Below are 19,542 nucleotides of genomic sequence, written 5' to 3'. Positions count from 1 at the left end.
AGTTACTATGACCCATTTAAGGGCTTCACAGATAATGGTACTAAGTACAAGAATAAAGTGTATGAGTAGTTAACGATCAGCTTTTAGTATTTATAATAATGTTGGTTTTAACTCCTTGAAACTCCTCAGTCTAGAGGGATTAAACTGTTTTCTAGTTACACCTGTCTATCTGTACCATGTACAAATGAAAGCAGTCATATTACATTTATTTTGTTGAAAAATTTGCCTCAATGTTTTTTTTCAATTTTTTTTCTTATTATACAGTTCTTTCAATAAGATGGAATAATAATGATGATGATGATGATAATAATAAAAGAAAAATCTACCCTTGTTAAATAATATTACTTTCTTCAGTGTGTTTTTCAGCTATAAAGATGTACTTGAAAGATGAATGTTATTATTTTGAACTAGTGGATAATGGAATGTCTTCATGCTTTAAACTTACAGTCAAGTGATAAAAGATCATAGACAAGAATGAAGAACTTAGCTTATAACAGAGGAGTTGTTCTTCCTATATTTTACAATTAATGTTATATTTTCTTCCGCTATAATTTCTTAAAATGGATGGAGGGGAAGAGTAAGTTAAGTAGCTGTGACTGTTTGTAGCTGGAGGGTGATGCATCAACATTCCTGACCGAGACAGGAGACACGTAGCAATCAATTAAGCAGGAGGTCACTGGCGTCCTTCAGATTTTTGCAGTCTTAAATTATTGGAAATATGAGGGTAGCTCAGAATCTTCTTGGGGGAGGAAAAGGGCTGATGTTTCTGGTCAGGCACCTGCTGCCCCATGGATCTGTGACACTGTCTCCATTTACATCCTCAGAATTTTACTGTGAGGTCAGATCAAGGGGGGGTGGGAGGGATGGGGGAGTGGCCCAACAGGTGTCCAGGAAATGCTGTGGGAAATGGCATAAAAATGTAAACACAGTTGTCTGTAGTGGCCTGAGAGACGGTAGTGCACTTGGGGCTTGCCTTACTTTTTGTAATTCCTGAAGCTGTCTAGAGTTTGCTGAAAGTGTTGTGTGTACACAAATGTCATGCAGCAACACCCAGTGTATTTTATGATGATGAGTGTTTTAAGAGGTATTTTAATAAAAAGACATTACTGGTTCTCGTGTTTTCTTTCTCAAGAGTTTCTCAGGGAAACGTTACCAGGAAGCATGCTATAAAAGTTACTGATCTAGACGGATAGAACAATACAGAGAATTAACTCTCCAGCAGTTTTTTCCAATACCTAAAAGTGTTGCTTTGAAGTATTTTTCTGTACATAAATGATTAGTACTCAGAATGTTCCTTCTGGAAAACCTAACCATTTTAGAAAGTTATTTATTTAGTCTTATTAATTTCACAGGAAAAGTTATAATTTATCTTATTTCACCCTACATCTGGATAACCAGCAAACCATCACCTACATAAGAACATGTTTTTAAAACTTTTTAATTAGGAATGTTCTCCAGGTAAAGCATTGGCCACTTTTATCACTGTCCTTTGGGACAGAATTGTAAATCATTGAAGGTAAAGGGAAGCAAGGAGGGAATTCATAGAGTAAGAAATTATACAAATCCCTAGTGTGTTGGGGGCCTGACTCAAAAGAGGTGGAAGGCCATTTTTTTATTCTTTCTTTAAAAGTTAAAAAAAAATTTTGTTTAGTTGCTTTAGGGTTTGGGTTTGTTTTGTTCAGGGTTTATTGGTTTGTTTTTCCTTACAGGCACTTGAGTACAAAGGCCATAATGTGACATCACTTTCCTGTCATTTCTTCAGGTTCCTGGCTTGCTTTTAGTACGCTTGATAGATTTCACATTTAATTCCCAAGAAGTAAATATAAGAACACCTACTTGTATCTTTAATAATAATATATCTGTGGTCACTCAAGTGCCCCTCCCAAAATGATGGCTATTCTGATACCTGGCTCCCAAGCCCCTGCTGGCTGGAGTGACTTGAAGTTTGCTGGCGATTGTACAGTGACACACAGACCCACCCAGCACGGATACGCTCCAGTCTCTCCAGCCCTGTGACCTATGGTGCTCTGTCCCACGGCTGGCACTTACACCTGCTTGGGCAAAGCCTGGAGGCTCGTAGCCTGGGAGGAGTTTAATGAGAAGAGAGAACAGACCATGCTGATGAGGCACCTGCTGAGCACAGCCAAATAGCAACCTAAATTTTCCTGTTAGATGGTAATGTCTGTTGGGCTTGGCAAAAGGAACACCTCTACCAAGATTTGACACATTCCCTAGGCACAATAACTTTCACCAATCACCAGTACATCATTAAAATTTGTGCTACTCGCATGGGAAAACACACTTAGATACAGAATCTTCCTCAAAACAGAGCAAACCTCATTCCGACAAATTCATCTAGGACATAAGGGTGACCAAGGCTCAAGTTTTCTTACACCCTTTTAATTGCTTAAGTATTTATAAATTTTCTTCCCACCGCAGAGAACTTGGAATTATTTGGCTTTGAGCAACCTGTTCTAGGGGAAGATGTTCCTCCCCAGGGCAGAAGGGCTGGAAATAGATGGTCTTTAAGGGCCCTTCCATCCCAAATCATTCTGTGATTCTGTGGCTCCATAATACTGCTTATAGGAGTTGCTTAGGCAGAGTTCAGCATCATACACCTTTTTTTGGCTCTGTTCTCCTGCTCTGTGGTAATTTCTATGAACAACATACTTTCTACCCCAAAGGCATTAACTAATTTACTACTTCTAGGTTTTCCTGTTGTATCTTCAGGTTCTCATTGTTACACTTGTTTGTTTCAGTATGTGGCCAACTAGTTTCTTTCCTAAGCTAAATCTTTTTATGTCTGCTGTATTCCTCTATTGCTAAGGAGAATTACACAGCATATTTAAACTTATCCCAGAATGGTTCAGCCCATGTAGACTCCCATCTTTCCAAGACAAACTCAACCCCAGAACTGGCTTTCTTGAAGTAGTAGTAGGAAGAAGGAATTATTCATTAACACAGCTATGCCTTTTCCCTTTAAGAAGAGGGCCAAATGCTTTCTGAAGCTCCCATCCATTATTATTTTATTACTTTTATGAAGCTCAGGTACATCAGTGAGACTGATTTTCCAAGCAGAGAGTTTGCCACCTCAGAATCCTTGCTTCGCTTTGTCTTTAAAGCAGTAAGAATTTACTGAGTGAATGGGAGGCAAGCTGAGGGTGTTAGAAAGCGCCTCTGTCTGTGTAAGTTTGCCCCAGGCCACAGTGAATTTTGCAAGTCAGAAATCGTCCAAATGTGTTTCACACGGCAGTAAATTGGTATGGCCAGCACTACACACAAACACTTGTTTGTCTTCAAAATCTGAGATAAAATTCACTCTGGGTTCATTAGCTGATGGGCCCATTGTGCATGAACTTTTGTTGGCAGTGGCCTCTAATAATACACTTCTTCAGAGCTGAGAGACTCTGGCCACTGTCATTTCAAGTGGAGAGCCTCATGGGCAACCATCTCCATTTACTACCGGATGTTACAGAACCAACCCTGGTCTCTTCTTTTGCCAGGAGTAAGGAGACCTTTATACATAGCAAAAAAAGAAACACATTAGCTGTGATGTTAATTTAAATAGCTGGTGAGCCCTTGCTGTTACACTGTTTCTTCTGGACAGGAGCAGGAAGACTGGAAGTTGCGAGGTTATGTAATAGGTGCTGAAGACAATATCCCTGTGCTCCAACACTAATCGGAGTGTTTACAACCCTCTCTTTTGTAGCTACCACTGAATAGCACGAATTCCTGTGGGGGACCTTTTACATTACCGCAGGAGGTGGCACAAAGAGCTCATTCGACAGGGACTAAGCAGCATTGAGTCTCAAGTGAATAAATGGAGCAGGTGGCACGCTGCCACAGTATTAATGTGTCCAATAGGCCGGGGATTATTCTTGAGGCTGTGGGAATGAATCGGCCCTGCTTCTGACTGAAACAAATTCCGCTGTTGATGAGCAATCCTGAAAGGGATTCAAATTACGCAGGTGCTCCACGTAACAGAAACTTGCATTGTAAGAGGCAAAAAAACCCCACAAAATTCCTTATAACATCACTGTAAACAGGATGCATCTTGAGATGGGGTTTTGTTCCTTGGCACAGGTCACCTTAAACAGCATCCAGAGTGTTTCACCATTTCCCTTGCATTCCAGACAGCAGTAGAGAGGAATGGGTAACTCCTCTCAGGAGGTCAGGTTTGTTGTGCGGGATGAAGCCAAAGCCAGTGGCTGTTCTCATGTGAACTAAGGACGTGGAATTCTGTCAGCAGTAACATCACATGGAAGGTGGCCCAAGTGCCTCCACCTGAGGGGCTGTGTCAGCTCCCACACTGAGACTGATGGCTTGTGGTGTTTGTTGACCTCTCACTCTGACAAATGTAATCTCACAACTCATTTGGCCATATCCATCTTTAATCACTGCTGAAAGACTCTTGAAATCATAGAATGGGTCAGGTTGGAAGGGACCACAGTGAGTCACCTGGTCCATCTTCCCTGTTCAAGAAGGATCATCCCAGAGCACACAGCACAGGACTGTGTCCAGATGGTGCTTGAGTATCTCTGGTAAGGGAGACTCCATGACCTCTCTGGGCAATCTGTTCCAGTGAATGGTCACCTGCATGGTGAAGTTCTTCCACATATCCAGGTGGAACTTCCTGTGAATCAGTTTCTGCCTGTTGCATCTTACCCTATTGCTTGACACCGTTGAGAAGAGGCTTCATCCCCTTGGCATTCTCCCTCCTTCAGATACTTACAGACATTGATGAGGTCCCCTCCCAGTTGTCCCTTCTTAAGGCTGAACAGCTCCCTCAGTCTTCCCTCGTAACAGAGATGCTCCAGACCCTTAATTGTCTTTGTTGCCCTCCACTGGAGCTGCTCCAGGAGCTCCATGTCTCTCTTGTAACAAGGAGCCCAAAACTGGATGCAGCACTCCAGATGCGGCCTCACCAGGGCTGAATAGAGGGGTAGGATCACCTCCCTGGACCTAATAACAACGCTCTTCCTACTGCAGCCCAGGATATAATTTGCGTTCTTGGGCGCTGCCTGTTCATGGTTCAGGGACGCTTAAGTTCCTTGTGTTCACAGAGCATCGATGGACCTGCTGCCCACCGGCTCTCGGCTGCTGAGGGAGCTTCACATACGTATCTTCGCCGGGGTCCCCTCAGACAGCCGGACCCCGCTCCCGCGGACCTGGGGGCTTCAACAGCGATGGGGGGCAGAGGAGCTGGAACCCCCCAGCCGCGCGCTGGCCGCTGGGAGCTGTAGTGCGCCGGGCGGCAGCGCTCCCCGGGGGGAACTACAGCTCCCGTCGTGCTCCGCGCGCGGGGACAACGGGCCCGCCCGCCTTACCTCCCCCGCCGTCACGGCCGCGCGGAGCGAGGCAGCGGCGCGTGCGCGGTGGCGTGAGCTCGCGCCGCTCCCCGCCCGTCCCTGCGAGCGCCGGGCGGCGACGGCGGCGGGATGGGGCGCGAGGAGGGGCGTGCCCGCCGCGCGTGAGGCCGAGGCGGAGCCGCTGCGCGGGCGAGCGGGACCCCTCGACGGTCAGTACGGGGGGCGGGCGGGCGGCCCGGCCCGACATCCCGGTGAGGGACGCGGGTCCGGTCCGGGTCCGGGTCCGGGCGGGGGCGGAGGAAGGAGGATGGGGGGGGGGGGGGCACATAACAGGCGGCGCGAGTCGCCACCGCCCCGCGGCGCGCGCGGCTGCCGGGTGGGGGAGGGGCCGGCGCGGGCTGCTCGAGCGGGAGGGGCGGGGCCTCGGGCGGCTCCGCCCATTTCCCCTCAGGTCACTGCTCGCCCTCACTCCCTCTCTCCTTGCTTTCTTTCCTTCTTTTTTTTCCCCCCTTCCCCGTTCCGGGCGGCTGTCCGGTTCGTATGCGATACTTAGGGGCCGTGTTGTCACTCCTGCCCTTACGGGGACAGGCGCCGGGCACCTTGTGCGCCCCGTTTCCTTAGGCGTTTACTCCCTTTGGATCGTGCGGGGTTCGCTGCAGCTCAGTCTGGGCTGTGGGCAGGCTCTTTGCAAGGTCGTTTTGGGTCAGGTTTTTTTTTTTGTGTGTTTTTTTTTTTTTTTTTTTTCGTTGCGAGGGAGAGGCCAGGGATTTTTATTCATTTACCTTCACCTAGAGGTCTCATCTTAACACCTAGAAAATGTACTGTTACTAATTATTCTGGATCTAGTGTGACTAGCAAGTTCTAAGGATGCCGTGTTTCCTACCTGATAATGTTGTTTAGAAAGTGTGTGCTACTGTTCATCATAGAATCACAGAATGGTTTGGAAGGGACCTCACGGACCATGTAGTTCCAACCCCTTCTGCCATGAGTAGGGACACCTTTCACTAGGACCAGGTTGCTCAGAGCCTCATCCAGGATGGCCTTGAACACTTCCAAGGATATGTTAGTGGGTGATGTATGAGCAAATGCATCTTACTTTTAAGTGCTAACAGATGTTCAAACAAGTGACAAAGAAAATGCCAGCAATCCACACCGAAAGTATCTGTTCATGAGAATGGTGTGAAATTGGATTTCCCCCACCCCAATGTCCATGAGGTTAATGATAATTGTTGATGGGGAAATAATCATTAAAAAAAAAAACAGGCTCAAGCCTTTTAGCCAGCTGCATAAACCACGGAGATTTGTGCAAGTCACTTGTTCCAGCTCAGGAAAACAGCCCTAATTGTGTTCTTAAATGGGTTTCTGGTCTGGAAACAGCTTGGAGTGCTTACAATGAGTGCTCTACATTGCCATAACCCACCCTTTCAGGGGTGATGTTAAGGCTCTGTTGGACAAGACACAGGATGGTAACGGATGTAAATTTATTAATGAGCTTACAGGAGAATGTCAGAGGGGTCCCTTAGGTCCCTTAGGTTTGGGTTTTGATGTTACTTGAGGTGTTGCATACAGCTCATGTTGAATAGTGCTGTGCTTCAGTTCATTTCAGCATGGTCTGTGTATAATCCAAACAGTCAGTGTGACAAGCTCTCGCGGGGCTCTTTTCTACAGAGAAATAAATAAGAATTTAAAAAAACCCTTCTGAACTTCTGTCGTTTTGAGCATTTAGTACTTCTAAGTGTGTGAAATTTATTATCCCTCTTACTGTAATGTTCTAGCTAACTACATGAAGAATAGGTTGTCTATTATATTGAAGTAGGGAATTCTACATTGCTGCTCTAGGGATCTCATTTCTAGCTTGGAGAAAGTAAGTTTTCTTTAGTCTTCCCACATCTGAAATGGAACATAGGCATAGCTGCCTTCAAATCTTAATATTCCACATGCAACTTTGGTATTGCTCTGTCTTAGTTAAGGTGTATTCAGGAGTAGGAGCACATATTTTGTAGTTTGGATTGGTGGATTTTTTTCCCCAAAGTAAGGATTTCACAGTGAAATCCCTAGTGTGGTTGTAGTTATGTGGGGATGAAAGTTCTTTTTCTGTAGGGCAGATTATTTCCATTTCTGTATGTGCACATCTACACTGGAATATATTATCCTGGAATTGCAATAACTGCATTCCTGCTTCAGAGCTGCATGGCTCAATTCTGTAGATGTCCTTGAGGCAAAGCTGACATGTACAAGCACTACATCTAGCTCTTTGGGGTTCTCATCTCCACTGTACCCTTCAGCCGTTCTTCCCAGTAAGTTTTAGCTGTATTTTCTTACAGAAAAGGTTTGCAAGATTTCCTGATTAAGCACTGCTTTTTCTTGTGGCCAGTTTTTAGACTAATATGGAAGATGCTGCTCTTCAGCAATAAATACTACCAAATGCTAATTTACTTTCCTTCTTGGTGTCATGTAGCTAGCCTCAAAATGCCAAAGTATAGTATAATATTTACCTTCAGTTTATAGCGGTGTAGTGTAACATAATCTACCAAGCTTGTCTCTGAACCCATGTGTCTGTTCATGTTGAATCAGTGAATGATTCACTACCCTTACAACTAGTCATGGTTTTCTATGTGCATGGTTTACTACCCTTCACCAACTCCTTATGCTGTTACCCAAAGCCTCACGGATCATAGTTTTCAAATTGTTGCTAAAAAAAAAAGTATATCAAAAGTTGGGCTGGAAGTACATTATGGAATAGGAAGTTTTACTTAGGCTGCATGCCCAGAGGAGGTGGTGTTGAGGGGTGATGCTGTCCAAATAAGGTTTACATCTTCTGCTTGCCGTGTCCAAAAAGAGAAGGGTAAGGATGCAGGTTGAGTTTGGAAAAAGGAAAGGTATGACTCCTTTCCTGTCCATACTTACCCTTCTCATCCCAACCACCTCTCACCTTTTGGGTTTGACATCAGGGAATACAAACTTGGTTGAGGGTGTGATGGTAGAGTGAAACAGACTTTGATGGTGGCAGCAACAGCAAGTCTGCAGAGCTGAAGAGCAGCAGGGATTCAGTGCTCCCTGCTTCCATTTTTTTCTTTAGGCTGCAGTAAAAACTGGGGAATGACTGCTTACTTGGGGCAGCTGCTGGGAAGTGGAGGATTTATGGTATTGCCTAGGTAAGGAGTGGTGATCCAGTAAGTTGACTCGTGCATTAAGTTGGCTCAAATATTTCCAAGGAGTTTCTAGTTTATTCTGTCCTGTTATTAGAGCATAATGTACTAAAAAATATTTAGGTTTCATCAGTAAAGTTCTGTGACAATTTTGAACTAGTAGGGAAGAATTTGTGAAAAAGATAAATATGAGGTACAGTGACTTCAGTGGATAATAAGAAGGTAAGAAAAAATCACTTAATACCTGAATGAAGTACTTCTGACCAAAAATATTTAGAATGTATAACTGGGTCTTAGTGTTGTTTATTAGTAGTTGTGCGTTTAAAAAAGCTCAGAAAACATCTATTTTTCTTGTCTAATGATGAATTCCACGTATACATCAGAGACTGAAATCTGCAAATTCAAAACCATGAGATCACAGCGTTTAGAGCAATCAGTTCACTACCTACCAGCAGTATTTCCTTTGATAATTAATTAAGGTGTGTCTAAATAGAGAACATGATTTGGTATTTTTTCCTTGTCTGTGTCCTGTGATACTAAGTAAACAAAAGCACAGATAATGAACATGTCCCAGTTTCTTCTAGAAGCAGCTTGGTGTAGGATCCTGACTAAAAAATAGCAACTAATTATTTACTAAACACATAATTTTATAATAATAAAGGAAGCATGCTTGCCAGATGCTGAAACAGTAAAAATGTAAACCAGTACATACAGTGAATTGTTAGTGTGTTAATAGTAATGTGATATTTAGCCCAGTTTTTAAAAACTTGAGAGAATGTTATATTTTATATAAGCAAATTTAGTATTGTTTTCTACAGAAATAGGAAATAGTGCAGAATAAAATAATGCTATTATTCTGATAGAATACTAATAATTGAAGAACGTGATGCCTCTTCGTCTATGCTGGTGTTCTCTTAGTTGTTAATAGCTTGGCATCTGTCCATTTGTTGTAAGTGCTAGGGAGATAGGCAGAAATATAGACCTTGTGCAGTCAGTTCAAAGAGAAAATTTCTTTAAAAGAAAGATTATGATCCTTGGTGTTACACATTAATTTGTGATATGACCTTGTAGGTGATCCCTGCCTTGCTTCCACCCAGGCTCTGTCTTCCCTGCAGGCAGCAGGGAATGGTTAATGATTCTTGCCAGCTACAGCCCGACAGGAGCGCAGTGCTGGGGCAGACCTTGTGTGAAGGTGCAGAGGTGCCCTGTTTTGCCTGTTGGGGGCTATACTATTTCATAGGAGAAGGTCCACCCTTCAGTGCAGTGGAAGGGTCAGCTTCCCAAACAGTAGGAGCAGATTCCTCATATCCGCTCTGCTGTCTTTATTCTCTTTCTCACCCACAAGGAACAGAGCTTTTTTAGGCTGGCTATTCTGGTCTCTGGAGGCACACAAGAAAAGCAAGAGATGAGTGATGGCTGTTTGCATGAGGTGGGAATGGCCAGATGGTTGCTGGAGAGGAAGAAAGAGGAGCGAGTGCTGGGTGGTAAGGTTTGACATTCCAAATCAGAATGCAAGTTTGGACCAAACTGAAAATTATTTTAAGGAAAGTAAATTTAGTTTCATGTTGTTTTGTACATTTCTTAGCAGTGACTAATTCTTGAGTCGATTCCTGTAGTTATGTATAGATAAAGTGTATTTTTGTACATTTTTATCCTCTCTAGTATGAAATTTTCACAGGTGTCTGTTATCTAGGTGAAAGCAGCTCATGAAGTTTGCTTCCTGTTTCACAGTTCGGTAGGCTCTCTGGGCTTTTTCTATTATTAGAGGACAAGACATCTGGCAGAAAGGAGCTCTTGGAACTGATGATAGAACTCTATACCAGAGCTCAAATAAGGATTTTTGAAAACACAATATATGATGATAATTCTGTTAACTTGACACTAGTGCAAAAAAGGATATCACAGTGACAAAAATTACAGCTTCTCTTTCTCAAAAAAAAAGTAAGAATTCTTCAAGAGAATTGCTTCTCTTCAAAATCATACCTAACTTTGGAAAATAGGAGTTATACCTATGAGTTTGAAGCTATAATTTACTGTTTATCCTGTAATTGCTTTTGGGAAATCTAACATTTAGCTTACCCTGGTGGTGAAACTTGTTGCTCCTTTAACATTTCTTTGCTCCCTTAACATGCCCATTTGTGTTTTGTAAATATGAGGATCAGCAGTCAGGTGCAGAATTTTTCTGGATGTTGCCATGAAAATACATTTTCAGTGAGTTTTATTAGCATGAATTAAATTGAGTGCTAAAAGTAAGTTCTAGCACTAAACATGGCAGCAGTTAAGTTCTCTCATTTCATGGTAGTAGTAGTGGTTTTCTACCATGAATACTATGGAAGTTCATAATTCTCAGTTATTGTTTTGCTATATCCAGTATACTGCTATTGCATACTTAATACTGAGTATATTAATGTAGTGCATAATTACTCATAAAAGATAATCAAGCTGGCAGATATTTTACTGTATTTGTACTACTACGGTAGCTTTTAATATTGTGAACCAAATGCTGTATATAAAAGTGTAATGCTAATTTGTACAAAACCCAAAATACAATTTTTTTAAACCGGATTTAAAAAAAGTGTCATTTCCTCTTCTAAGTTTCAATTGTGGTGGCTTAAAAGGAGATGCCGTTGTTTTAAGGTAGCATAAAGAGCTTTTCCTAGTTTATGGGATATTTTTAATTGATTGAATGGACTAAAAATGTAAGCGCTTGGGAGGGAAAATGCCAAGTAATTGAACAGATTTACCCAGAAACTCCTTGGATTATTTCAGTCCAGTTTTTAGCTTTACTTGTTCTTTTAGGTGTTTTAATCTTTACCAATTCTGTAAATTTTCTTCGTGCTGGCCACTTGTTAATTCTAGATGCAAGGATCTTTCACAGGTCATGCTTCTGAAATTTTCATCCTGAAATTTGGGGTTGCAGTTCTCCAAAATACATGTAGTGTGTACCGCTGGTGATCAGACTGCATTTTAAGCAGTCAGCTTTTGAAACGTTGTTGGAGGAAAAAAAATTCAACTTTCCAGCTGAAAGAGGAAGTGATGAACCTGTGGACTTCTTTGCTGGTTCAGTAAATTAGTGTGACTGATATACTAGGATGTCTATTTAAATGCATGTTCCATCAAGAAGATAATTTTCTGGCAATGGCTTTCACAAATATACCTTTGAATATGCCAGAACCTGTATACACCACCAAAAAGTAGTGGAGAAGGCACATTAGTTTTACCTGTGTCACTGTTTGTGTGCTGCAATTTTATAATATTTCATTTGATCTACGATCATACTTGTTTCAGTTTTCTATGGGCTTCTTTTGGTTGCTCATGCTATATAAATCCTTTAGGAAGTAAGTTTTTAATGTTATTTCAGTCAAACTTCAAAGACATCTAAAAGATACACAAACATGTCAAAGAAGTGTGCAGCTAGTGTGTACCATTAGAACAGTCAGTTGTTGGTGGTTATTTCAACAGGGTAATTCCCTTTTGTGGGTTTTAGTACTTATATGCAAGGATTTCACCACTCTTAAAATTGCCTTAGACTGATGGATGCAGTTTGTCTTCTTTTGAGGGAGGGATAGGACAAAGGCCATCTTTGTTCTAATGTGTATTAGGGCTTCCATTAAACTATCTGCTCTAATTTTAATTAAAGCAGCATGACTTATGTTTAGACAAGGCAACACAACAGATTTGGGAATGGCAGTCAGAACTTCTTTGGTCCTGTGCTACCCTCCATGTGTGAAGCATACAGCATTTTTAATGTTATATTTGTGTTACCAGTCCATTAATTTTTATTGTATTTGCCAAATAAGTTGAAAACATCAGTGTATTTCTTAAGGTGTGGGGCTTTTTTTGTGCTATTCTCAAGACGTGGGATTGCAGTAGATGCTACAGATTGAGCTAAATGAAGCCTGTTTTAGGAAATATATGTGAATTTAATTTTAAATTCTAAGGAAGTTTATGCCTTTTTGTAGAAGGCTGGTGTTTCATGTAAGCTTTCTTCTAAGGCTGTTTGACTAGGTAAATTGGCATAGAAGACAAGGCAAATACTGTGAACTTGTGAGTCCTGCTGCTGTTCTGGTAATTGGCATTTTAATGGATGACAGATCCCTGCTTTCTCTGCAGAGAGCAACAGCTGCCCCATGGTGGGTGGTGCTGCACCTTGCCTTGCATGTGTATGTGAATGTTTTCTGTGCTCACATGCATGACATTTTGCAACATCTCAGCCCTGGAGCTGTGATGTTAATCATAATTAATAATCTGCTGAGCTTGTAAATATTTAAATTGACTTTCCCCTTGGGTATTGAGTGAATCTGGGGCAGACATGGAAAACAGAACTTATTAATCCCATCTCTACTTATGGTACTGAAAAAAACCCTAAAAATTCAGAAATTTGCTGAAAGGCCAAATCCATCATGTGGTGTTGATGATGAGTTGTCACTTGCATTAATGAGAATATGTCTGGGAAGAAGAGATGGTATAGCCATACTCTTGTATGGAAACTTAACATACCATGCTAAAAATAAAAATTTTCTTTTTCATATGAGTTTGAAAAACATTGACATCTATTCCCGCAGGTTCCTGCTGCAGACATAACATGGATCAGCAAAACAATTATTTTGTTGGCATGTCTCAAAACAGATCTCAAAATAAAACAAGCTACATCAGAAAAAACCTTTTGGTGGGTAGAATTGCATCTACAGTAAGGCTGTGCTAAAAGCTGCTGTGCTGGGAGCACAGAAATGTTACACATCAATCCATTATTGTTAAATTGGGAAAACGTTTGCGTGCAGCCCAGTCTGTGCTTGATTTTACTCAAATTTGGCTTAATAAAGCAACCAGTGGAGGCTGATTTCCAGGTCAATAGCCATTGATGTTAGCTTGATAATAAGCAGGATTCTTAAGCCAAAAGAAAAGGTGATGCAGATGGACATAGTTATCAAATAATCACTAAGAATAACCAGCTGATAGACATAGTTATTAAATAATCACTAAAAATAATCTGAGAAGCTGTTATATAAACAGTGTTTCTGGATCAAAGTGTTTTTTACTTTTCCTTTCTGATGTTATGATAGAATGGGTTTTATCTCAACCACCATAGTCCCATTTAATATTCACTAGAAGCTGAACATGTTTTGCCACTGTTGCACTAGAACATGCAGGGTTTTAAACATGAAACATGAAATGTTTCTTTCAAACATGAAAAGAATCATATTTGGTAATTGATCATCTGTGTTGTGTATACCACTATGAAGAGATCAAGCAAAGCTTTTCTTTGCTTCCTCTTATGTTACAGAGTTGTCAGTTCAGGTGACATCCTGTAATTGATAGGTCTTTTCATCTGTGTTCAATACATGGTGGCAAAAATTTAATGTAAAGCACAAGAAAGTTAATTTTCACAGTTCCAGACCTAAAGGTTTGTGTGTCATTAATATAATTCCAGAAATTGCTTCTTTCTGGGAATGATAAGCCCATAGAGTTGAATATTCTTTGCTTTTGATAAGGTTAACTGGATTATTTGTATTGACCTCCCAGTTCAAGAATTATGAAGTGACTTCTGCAAGGTTAATGCCATTTGAAAATCTGTGAATAAAATAATGATCACAATTCACCCAATTCAGTGAAGAAGCATGGTGCTTCTAATTGATTTTTTTTCCAGCATCCAGTCTGAAGGATGATATCTCAATACTGGATTAGAAAGCCACACTATCTGGACTCCATGTGCAGTTTTCTGTGCAGCACCCATGCTCTGCCGTTCCCTCTACATGTTAAGCAGGTTTATGCAGTTGCCTGAGTGTGGCAAGGCTCTGTCCCTGTGGCACTCTGTGTTTGAGGGTGGCAGCAGGTGGCTCTCGAAGGGCAAACCAGCAGACACCAGTGAAGTGATGTTTGTAGAGGGGCACACACCGGTCCTGGTTTTGTTGTAATTGGCACGGGCACAAAAGAGGATGGTGGTGCAGCAGCAGTGGCACCTGCCTGCACATGTCAGCTGAGTGTGTTCCCAGGAGTTCCACAGAGCTTGAATTCTACTGCTGGCAGAAGCCTCACAGTGCCTTACTGTATCTCCACTGCTGCTGTTGAATTTGCCTGGTGAATTACTGCTGTTATGCAAAGGCCAGTGCATTATAGTGTGCATTTCTGGTGCGTGGGCATTCCCAGATTTGTTGCCACTGTTAAATCCAAAGCAAAGAGTCTTTGGTAATTGCCATTTGCCCTTGCCATTCCTAGTATTTTAGAATGTGTTAGCTAAGGCACTCTTAAAAATACCCCACGAAACCCAAAATTGGAGTTTTTATAGGCTTGGTTGTTTTTTTACTGGGTGTTGGAACTGAGTGTGCAGAGCTCTGGCCTCACTGGAAAGCTAGATTCTGTTCTCTGTTGTTTGATCTGTCACAGGTAGTCTGCAGATACTCTTGAGAAAACAGCAGAAATGCTTAAAACTCCTGTAAAATATTTTATGCTGAATCCATTGTTTTTTCTTCTGCTTCATTTTGCATTTTTTATTCTGAATAGCACTTGTTTTTTTAACAGCATTTGTAGTACATTCAGCTCTACTAGTCATGGGTTTAGGATGTTTGTTTTTTTTTCCCCTGACTCCACTAAATTGGCAGCTGTTCTCAAGCTGGCTGCATTCAGGTACTGGAGTGTGACTGAATGGTCCTGTAGTTTAAATTTCTGTTCAGGGGAATTTGTCATTAAATAGATCCAGCCAAGGAACTGATTTAAGTATAACCATTCATATTAATTTGCTGAATCATAATCAATGTACAACTTGCTGCAGACTTTTGGGAACTAGACAGCTCTTTGAAGGACTTGTCAGAAAATCTGAATTGTAAAAAAACTTGTATACAGTCCTGAGAGCAAACAAAACCAGTAGTGATACTATGTTTGTAGTGATTGTTAAGAAAGTAAAATGTATACCTCTTGTTGTATTTTCCTGCCTTCTCCTGTTAAGTAGTAAAACTTCCCGTTCTGTTTTACAAGCATTAGCACTGGTGCAAGGGAGAATTTGGAGAGGTGGACAAGAGAGAAGGGGCAGGGTTGTCACACCAGGAGTAATTCCAAGGCCAGGCTAAGCAATAGTGGGTATTACATATGTTGCACAATGTGGTGGTTTTCAGAAGTATAGGACAGTTCAATATGTTAGCAAGAGAGTTGTAGTATTCAATTCTCAGTAATTCAGCTTTTATCAAAAGGTACCATATTTTAATTTGGATGGAATAGTTTTTTTCAGAGGCTGGTACTTAATTTTTGTTTTGAAAAGCACTAACCAAATTCTTCAAACTGTTCCTGAGAATTCAGTTAGCAAGAAAATGTCTCTTTCCTGGAACAATGAATATTTTGGTAATCATGCAAACCCTTTTAGATCTACTTTTAATTTAGAGGGGAAACCTGAATTTGGTTGGAGAAGACCTCCCAGATTGCCTTGCTTATGTGTGGCCCATACTTTGCAGAAGTTTTCATGAGAACTGAATGTGGGAGAAATAGAAGGTGGTGAGGGAAACCTGGGAAACAGTGAGCAGCCAAGAGGTGAGGTTAGATGAGACACTGGGTGTGGAGAGCAGGAATGGTGAAACTGGGGTTGCACAGATCTAGGTTGTGAACACCTGCTTGATGAACAAAACATTGTGAGATAGACAAAGTGCAGTCTTGGTTGTGGAGGAACTGGGCTGCAGGAAAGGGAATGAGGAAGCAAATGTAGAGAGCCTGAAGAAGAGTGTGACTAAACCATGGAGTGAGAAACTAATGTACTGGGCTTGAGTGCTAATACCAGAGGTGTTGGATCACTTTCTGCTGACAAGATCGTGGGAACCAAGAGCAGGATTTTCTGGGGATAAAAACAGAGAATCCTGACCTCCTGAAGTGGAGTTGAAGTTTGAGCATTGCCGAGAAGTTCGGGGAATGAGAAATTATTCTCAGGGTAGGCAGTAGCAGTTGCAATGCAGATGATTGATTAGTCAAGATAGTCCTGCAGAAGTGTGGTCTGGGTGCAGTGCCCATTTGCCTTGTGGTGCAGAGTTCAGGACTTCTGCTTGTTACTTGAGAAAGCTGCCATGCAAAGCAATTAAACAGCTTGCTAGCTGGACAGTTATTTGCAAGAATGCTTCTTATATATTTGGTTGTGATCATAATATAGTGCACTGCTTTGAAACTGCTTCCATGGCAGTTGATTCAGCTAGGGAAAGACATGTGGGAGGACTTGCTGGGATATCCTTGAAGGATGGAATGAGTCACATGTGGGGCATAGTTTGTGTACCCTCTGTATAGGGCTTTGGCTGTTGCCCTGTAACAAGTATCTGTGCCCAGACTTTTCTTGTAGACTGCTTGCTTTGGAGAGTTAGTGGGATATAAATGGTCACAGCCTGCCTTTCCAGGGACGTAGGTTGTTACAGCAAAACAGGAGTGTGATGGTATAGCCAGTGCAGGAGGCAGCACCATGAGACAGAGGCTTTTCCTAGGCAGTTCTGGTCCGTCTGTTTTCAATGTGCTCTTTCCTGGAGCAAAGCATTCAACCATCCATCCCCTTCTAGGGATCCAATTTTTGTTTTTTCCAAAATGTGTCTCTTGGAAACAGCCCACAAATTGCTTTGTGATGGAGCTCTACAGAATTTTGTAGGCTAGGAGCTGTAGTACTGTTTTCCCTGAAGTGAAACAAACTGGAAAGCACGTGCTGCCACATATCTGGAGATTTTATCTTCATGCAATTGCAAGACTTTATCATAATGGGTTTGGAAACCTTGTTTATGATATTTCTAAAATATCTAGGGTATTATTTAAGGCTGTCTCCCTACTGATTAGATTATTGAAGAGCTGGAATACCCTCAATTATAGGGTGTATTCTGGATGCAGCTGCATATTCTAACTGTGTGCTGGCTCCTCCAAGAGCCCACTCAGCTATGGATGTGGTCTGTAGCTCACTGATTGTCGAGAGCTAAGTAGTTTTGTCTGTTTGTATATCGCTCCTGAGCTGGAATGGACTCTTAGAGCAGAACTTGAAATGCTTTGGATGGAGCTGTAGCTGGCAGACTTTATCCATCTACAGGTAAATGAGAGACCACCCCAAAACTGGTTTTGTTACTTTTAGAGGTGAGTTGATGCTGGTATTATTTGAAAAATGTACAGCTTGGTCCTATGTGACTTCAACTGTATGATTATACACCCTCCTTTGAAGTAAAATTTCTGACATTCTTATGGCATCACATATCTTGTAAAGTAATCTGAGGTTTAGGAGCTGAATTCTACTAAACAATTTGTGTTTTATTCTTTTTATCGAGAAGATTTTGTGAAGTCCATTCTTGAGGCTTTAATTTTTGCCAGTTATGAAGAGTGTATGACTCACAGGGGAGTTACTTAATGCTGTGTTTGTGTGATTACTCGTGACTTGTGAAATTTTAAACTTGCTTTGCCTGTCTACATGAAGTACTTCCCTATTCCTTCTCCTTTCATGGCTGTGTTGCCTTATGAAGAAAGGAAAGGGCATTGATTTTATACCTGGCCACTGCTTATTAAATGAAACAGACTGAAATGCTGCCATGCAGTCAAGCATCAAAATTACATCAGAGCCCATCTAAGAAGTATTCAAATGAAAGCAGTGATTTGTATTAAGCTTTTCAGTATGTTGTAAAAAATGCAATAGATACAGAACTTAAATGTGACACAGACCTTGTATAGTCTCGGTAGATAAATTCTAACTCAATTTTCTCATCTTATTCAAAAGTCTCAACAGTTACATGAGTACCACTCATGATTTCTGAAGTGTTTTGACATACTTAGCCCACAAGTGATAGCTTTTATTCTTTCTTCTTATGGTTCATTACTTTCCAAAATGGAGCTGTGTTTGTTACTAGGATATTTTTTGTCCAAAAATGGTGTGCCTCATTTCTGTGAGAATCAGGTCCTTCATGCATGTCCAGATCTTTTGGACTGAAGGTCTGTTATGGTGAGTGAGGTACTGCTGTGCTCTGTTGTCTTGCTTTTGGATAATTGTGATAGAGTAGGTACTGGTGGCTGAGTGAGCGTCCTTGCTCTGCCTCCATCCTTTGATTAGTGATTTCAGTGTAACACCCAGGTATTCGGAGGGTGTCTGTTTGTGGCAAAATGGAATGACCAGGGGACACCCACTGTGCTTCAGATGTGGTCTTGCATAATACTTGTTGCAGAAAAATTCCACATCCTTCATTCCACCCAGAAGCTTTACAAAATAACATCTGTGCATGCAATCACCTGCTCTAATTTGCTTCTGCTGTTGCAATTGGTTACAAGGCACAAAGTCACAGTACAGACTCAGTGCAAAACAGAAATAATGAATCTTTCTGTACTGAATGAAAGAGCTGTGAATTTGGTCTTTCAGACTGTGCCTCTCTTTAATGTGCTCATGCCCACTTGGATGATACAGTGTTGAAAGCGAGATCTGTTAAAGCTGTCTCTCGTGTCTCTCTGTCTTCCCTTTTCTACGGTTTTTCCAAAACTCATCTTTACTAAATATGCCGCTCATACTGAATTTTTTAGGGAAGAGTTCAGTTACTTTCAAAAATGAGGCTTGAAAAGCTACATTATTTTGCCTGTGCAGGCATCTTCATTTCTTTCCCCACCCCACTTCCCTGTGCTTAGTTTACAGCCTAGAAAGGTGGTAATGGAATGATGGCTAGGAGATTTTGTGTTAACGATGTACCTTCTTTCTGTGTTTAACATCTCTTTTAATTTAGTCTTTCCTTGGGGGATAGAGGAAAGGTCACAATTCTGCCCATGGTCAGTAAAGGCTTCTATTTGACATTCAGTTATTCTGAAGGCTTGACTCAGTGGTGAGCCGGAAGATGGTTCAAGAAACTGCATTTTGGGAGTACTGAAAAAAGTAGCTAGATCTAAGAAGGTGCTTGAACTGTGAGGAGCTCTCTGATGCTGTCATGTAACAGCATTTGTGGCTCCTGTGGAAGAAAAGTCAAATGTCAAGTGAACGAGAAGTGGTGGGAGTCAAGGAACCTGCTGTTGGCAGGGAGGTAAGAAGGGACTTCTTGTGATACTGGGGAGAAAGTAAGAGCCAGTGGGAGAAGTGGGGACAGGGTAAAAAGATGAGGTAGATAATCATGAGGTAACAA

General features: G+C 41.5%; 1 protein-coding gene across 2 annotated transcripts in view; it reads left to right on the top strand.

The window, feature by feature from the left end:
* Positions 1-5,379: 5,379 nt before the first annotated feature.
* Positions 5,380-19,542, top strand: part of RALBP1 (ralA binding protein 1) — a 31,569-nt gene continuing 17,406 nt past the window's right edge. Inside the window, exon 1 of one of the 2 annotated variants that reach the window (XM_062488115.1) lies at positions 5,380-5,518. The gene's annotated coding sequence lies outside the window, so the exon portion shown is untranslated. The remainder of the gene's footprint in view (positions 5,519-19,542) is intronic. The other variant, XM_062488124.1, reaches the window with a different exon arrangement.

Source organism: Cinclus cinclus, chromosome 1 (genome assembly GCF_963662255.1).
Source record: "Cinclus cinclus chromosome 1, bCinCin1.1, whole genome shotgun sequence".
NCBI classification, from domain to species: domain Eukaryota; kingdom Metazoa; phylum Chordata; class Aves; order Passeriformes; family Cinclidae; genus Cinclus; species Cinclus cinclus.
This window is presented reverse-complemented; position numbering and strand designations above follow the sequence as displayed.